Here is a 5,109-nt window from a genome sequence, read left to right as displayed (position 1 = left end):
TTCAGGCCTAAAATCAACACGGCCGCCTATAACCAAACACCACATGGCATTTTTACAGAAAGTTTCTTCTAAAATATTAGATATACAACTGAGTAAAATTGAAATTGAAAGTTATTTCTAAAAATATTGGAGTAAACCTGTTGACTAATTTATATTAAATAACTCAGAAAGCCTTGGAGTCTGGCCAGTCTTTTCTTCAGGAGGAAATGACATCCTGGAGTCTATCCCAGCTGACTCAGGCGAAGGCAGGGGACACCCTAGACAGGTCACCAGTCTGTCACAGGGCTATATACAGAGACAAACAATCACTCTCACATTCACACCTACGGGCAATTTAGAATGATCAATTAACCTCAGCATATTTTTGGACTGTGGGAGGAAGCCGGAGCACCCGGAGAAAACCCACGCATGCACAGGGAGAACATGCAAACTCCATGCAGAAAGATCCTGGGAAAGCCGGGACGCGAACCAGGGATCTTCTAGCTGCAAGGCGAAAGTGCTAACCACTACGCCACTGTGCAGCCCCTACTTTGATTTTTCATTTTACCAAAATAAAAAGCAAGCAAGCAGCATTGATGAGAACTCTGGGCTTCAGGTGAAGACAGGATGGAGTTTTCCTTTCCAGGAAAGGAAAAAAGGAATTTTTTTTCTTCCAAAAAAAAAAGAAAGATCACAAATGATTTTCTCCAAATTCATTAATATTTAATGAGGAATCACCTATTTTGTATGTCTAAAAGTTCAATTTCATAAAACTTGTAATACAAAAAATACTGTTAGTAGTCTGAAGAAGTTTCATGGTGATATCCATTTGTAAAATTTAATTAATTAGACAATAATTGAAATTTGACTTGTGAATAGGGATTTCAAATAAGAATGTACAGAGGTCATCTTCTCAAACCAGAGTCAGAAATCTCCACTTCAGTCACACTTATGTACACCAAACTTTCATGTTTTATCCCGAAAGGTCCCGGGTTCAAATCCTGGATGAGCCCCTATTTGTTACAGCTTGGCTCAAAAATTGTAACAAAAATAGGGAGACAACAACAGTGTGGTGACTAAAAATGGATTTATTGCAACGCAAATAACCAACCCTGTGAATTAGAGACAACAAACAAAACCCAAAACCAAAACTGCAGCTCCTGTCAGAGAGACCCGGAGCAAGAGTAAGAGGGATTAAATGGAGCTGCGTCACTTAATCACAAGTGTGGCTCATCAGCTGACGACCCTCAGCTCCAGAAAGACCAGACAGGAACACGTGTCCAGGTGGAGGGTCGTCACACAGTCTGTATTCTGAAGGTTTCTGCAGAGGGGAAAATTCATAAAGAAGTCATGATTTTCAGACCCTTTAATTCCCAAAAACATGCTGAAAATGGATGCTGTCTGCTGTTGACAGTTTTATCTGTCAAGGGCAGACAAAACAAAACAAAAAAAAAATCCAAAATCAGGTCTGTAAAAACCTTTGACTCTATAATGTCAACAAAACAGAATAAGATTTTTTCCTTTATCCAGATTTCACTCCTAGAAATTAGCCTTGTTTAAAAACACAAATACCAAAGACAAACACCTTGTTTTAATATATAAACCTAAACATGTTTTTTTAGCGTTGTAATTCAAAAAGAGTGACCTTAATGTAAGTAATCAACCAAGGCAGATTTAATGACCATGTTAGATTTAAAAAATTAAATTTACCTTCAGTGTTTCCCCTGAAACACAGATTTGAATCAACACCTCTCAGATACAAACATCAAACTTAACTTCCACTGAAGCAGTGTTAGTAACAGGACTGTTGTATTATAGTTATAAAACTCTTTGGGCTATTCACTGTTTTTCTTTTCTCTCTCCCCAGTGGCTTCAGCTGACCATGTACTCTTAAGTTCCCTTCTTGTCTATAAGACAGTCACGTGACATCAACTCTGTCACAGAAATCAAAATGTATTTTTGCACAGGTGTGGCGTGAAGAGCAGGTTTGAGAATCAGAGGTTTCATTACTTTTCTTGTATTATATTTAGACATCTCTCAGGTTTTCATGGTCTAGATTAAAAGTCAACTTTAGTTTGAAATCCTAAAGCATCATCAGTTTTCTCGGCTTTAAAGCGAGCGATCAAATTTGATTATCAGTGCTGTTAAAGACAATGAATGAATCGTTATAGAAATACTGAATGTATATTGTTTTTAAAGTAAAGTGGAGGTGAACCCTTTAAATTATTGTTTGTTTATTGCTGTACACATACAGTAGGTATTAAACAAATGAAGTACATACTGTACAATATAACATACAAAACTTAAGGCATGACTTTAATACAGCATCACAGATTTTTGTATCTCATTCTCTGGACAGTTTGGTTTCAAATATGTATTGTACAAAATTAGAAAGGGACCATTTCCTAGAATTAGAGTATTAGAAATGCAAAAATGTTATTCAAAACTGAGGTTTTACATATTTAATGATGCAAAATGCCACCATAAGAGGAATTACTTTTAAATGTGTCTGGTGTAAGAGGGGCCAACAGTCTGAGTCTGACGGTAAGTACAGTTTATTATCTCCATAATGTAGAGAGAAGAAGAAAAAAAACAGGTCAGTGTGTGATGAAAAACATGACATCTGGAATATATTCAGTAGGGAACTTGAGGATGCTACAAAAATAGACAAGAATCTGGGACTGAACTGTTGGTGGTTGTGCTGTAATGTGGGTAATGTAGGCACAAAATAACTAAACTGTACAGATGGATGATTTACTAAGACAAATGTGGACATTTGATGACTGTATGCATGTCTGGCATTTAAGAGAAAAATCTGCAACCTGTTTTGTATTAGTTCACACTATCAGCTGCTTCACACAAGCTGCTCTGACGTGTTTATGCCATCTTTGCTGAAATGTTCTTTATAATTCGCTTCACATAAGAACTAATGACACTCATGATGTGCTGTCAGAAGCCTTGTGTGATGGATTCACAGCGTTAACAAAAAATGTGTTGACCAACGAATGCAAAAATAAAGAAATAAACTCAGGATTTGAGTCTGTGTAAGCATATTTGACAGGAATCTATGCATTTTTGCTGTTATTTCCGACGGTTTGATAAACAAAAATGTCTATTATGCTTGAGTAAATGAAAGCCCAAATGACAAATCATGGATACTTTTAATTCTTATCATTTTGGCTCTGGTGATTTTACTTTGGTTCCGGCTGGAACTTCTCTCGAGGACGCCAGAAATTCTTCAGTGCAGGAAATACACTGAAATCATTGTACTCATCAAATAATTACTTAAAACAGATGGCTGCAGATAACTGATCGAGAACAAAAGCTGAAAAAAACATGACAAACAGTAGATTGACTTTTCTGTCGGAGTCACAGTTCAGAGAACAAAAAGAGCTCATGTAATTTGCATAAGACCACAAGGATGTGATCAGCCACACTCTGAATCTGCTCTTGAACATTAGTAGAGCTTGTGTGTCTATACAATCACACATGAAACCACTAATAAACAAGGACATGAGCTTGTGTATCACGATGGATGAATCTCCATCCTCGGCTGCTGCATGGCGTTACCTCCACTTCTGGTCAAGGCTGCACCTTGCTGTCGTTCTCCACGTGGCCCTGCATGTGTTCAGGCAGCTCCTGCAGGAGGAACACAAACAAGAGGAACTTAGAAGAGGCGTTTTTCACTGAAATGTTCAGAGCTTCCCAAATGAAACACAAATTAAAATAAAACACAACACTGACTGGAGAACACATGACTTGAGCTTATAGTATCGTCCGTTCAGCAGCCTCTCCAGCAACATTTGAGCATCTGCATGTTCGGGTTGCTGTGATCTCTAACAAGGTGCTGAACAAGATGGTCCGACATGCCGAAGATCAGAGAACAATTCTGCCACTGCAAAAAGTAAAAACAAAAAACAAAGTGTTACAACTATTGAATACCTTCAAGAATCAGTGGGTTAGAACAAAAACGCTGTCCTAATGTTCCTCTAGGATTCACTTTCTGGATGATAACATCAGCTTCTTACTCAGCAGCGGTAGTTTTGCATCAAGTTGAGCTTTACAGCTTGAACGCTGCCGTCATAACAGCCTGTGTAGATCTGTGTGGGACAAGCAACAGTACGTACGTAAATTTAATGCGTCGGTATATAATTGCGGGGCTTTTTGTAACATAGTTGACATTTTTGCTGTTTTCAGGCCTAAAATCAACACGGCCGCCTATAACCAAACACCACATGGCATTTTTACAGAAAGTTTCTTCTAAAATATTAGATATACAACTGAGTAAAATTGAAATTGAAAGTTATTTCTAAAAATATTGGAGTAAACCTGTTGACTAATTTATATTAAATAACTCAGAAAGCCTTGGAGTCTGGCCAGTCTTTTCTTCAGGAGGAAATGACATCATGTGGAGCAGGTCATGTGATCCGGAATTAACACACTTCCTGGAGAGGTGTTTTGTAAAGGGTAACTTAGTTGAAAGTGATTTCTCAGACACAGATACACTTTTGTATTTTCCATGTAAAATTTGATATATTGCCAAAGAAGAAATATCTGTCATGATTGTCTCAACTTAATAAAAAGAACACAATCAAAACATTGTTGAATCAGCTATTTTATTATTGTTTAGCTAACGAGAAGGTGATTGTTATTAAATTCGGACGGTTATTTAGTTGACATTTTAGTGATATCCAGTCATTTTTTATTAATAAGTGATTGTTTCCATTCCACTCCTGCCCGCTCTCCGCCGCCGACCAACACCCCGCCAGGTAGGACGCCTACCGGGCCGCCGATTCCCGGTACAGTCACCCCCCACCCTCCCCTATTAGTTAGTTACTTTGATTATCCTGGACTTTTAGTTTACCTTCCTCACCCCTTGTTATTATTCTGTTTGTTAACCAATAAATCCGCCTTTGTTCCTGCCTGCCTCAGTGTGCTCTCTGCTCGGGTTCACCCCCACGCCGTGACAGATGCTCGATCTCTTGCTTACCCGTCAGCTAGCTTTAACTGTCCTGTATTAGCTTTGGAGACGTGAGGTTTCAGCTAACATGTTTCTGTCCGGAGCAGGTAAGATGCAATCAGATCAGCGGCTGCTCAGCTGCAGACTCAGCAGCATGCTGTATGCAGTGT

At 38.5% G+C, this 5,109-nt stretch overlaps 1 long non-coding RNA gene across 1 annotated transcript; it reads right to left on the bottom strand.

Annotated features, from left to right (window-relative positions):
* Positions 1-2,225: 2,225 nt before the first annotated feature.
* On the bottom strand, positions 2,226-5,109 carry LOC111576927 (uncharacterized). Its single transcript, XR_008600083.1, has 3 exons — positions 4,970-5,109; positions 3,724-3,874; positions 2,226-3,618 (listed from the first exon to the last, which is right to left on the bottom strand). It is a non-coding gene; the product is annotated as an uncharacterized LOC111576927 (long non-coding RNA).

The sequence above is a fragment of the Amphiprion ocellaris genome, chromosome 20 (assembly GCF_022539595.1).
Source record: "Amphiprion ocellaris isolate individual 3 ecotype Okinawa chromosome 20, ASM2253959v1, whole genome shotgun sequence".
Taxonomy (NCBI): domain Eukaryota; kingdom Metazoa; phylum Chordata; class Actinopteri; family Pomacentridae; genus Amphiprion; species Amphiprion ocellaris.
This window is presented reverse-complemented; position numbering and strand designations above follow the sequence as displayed.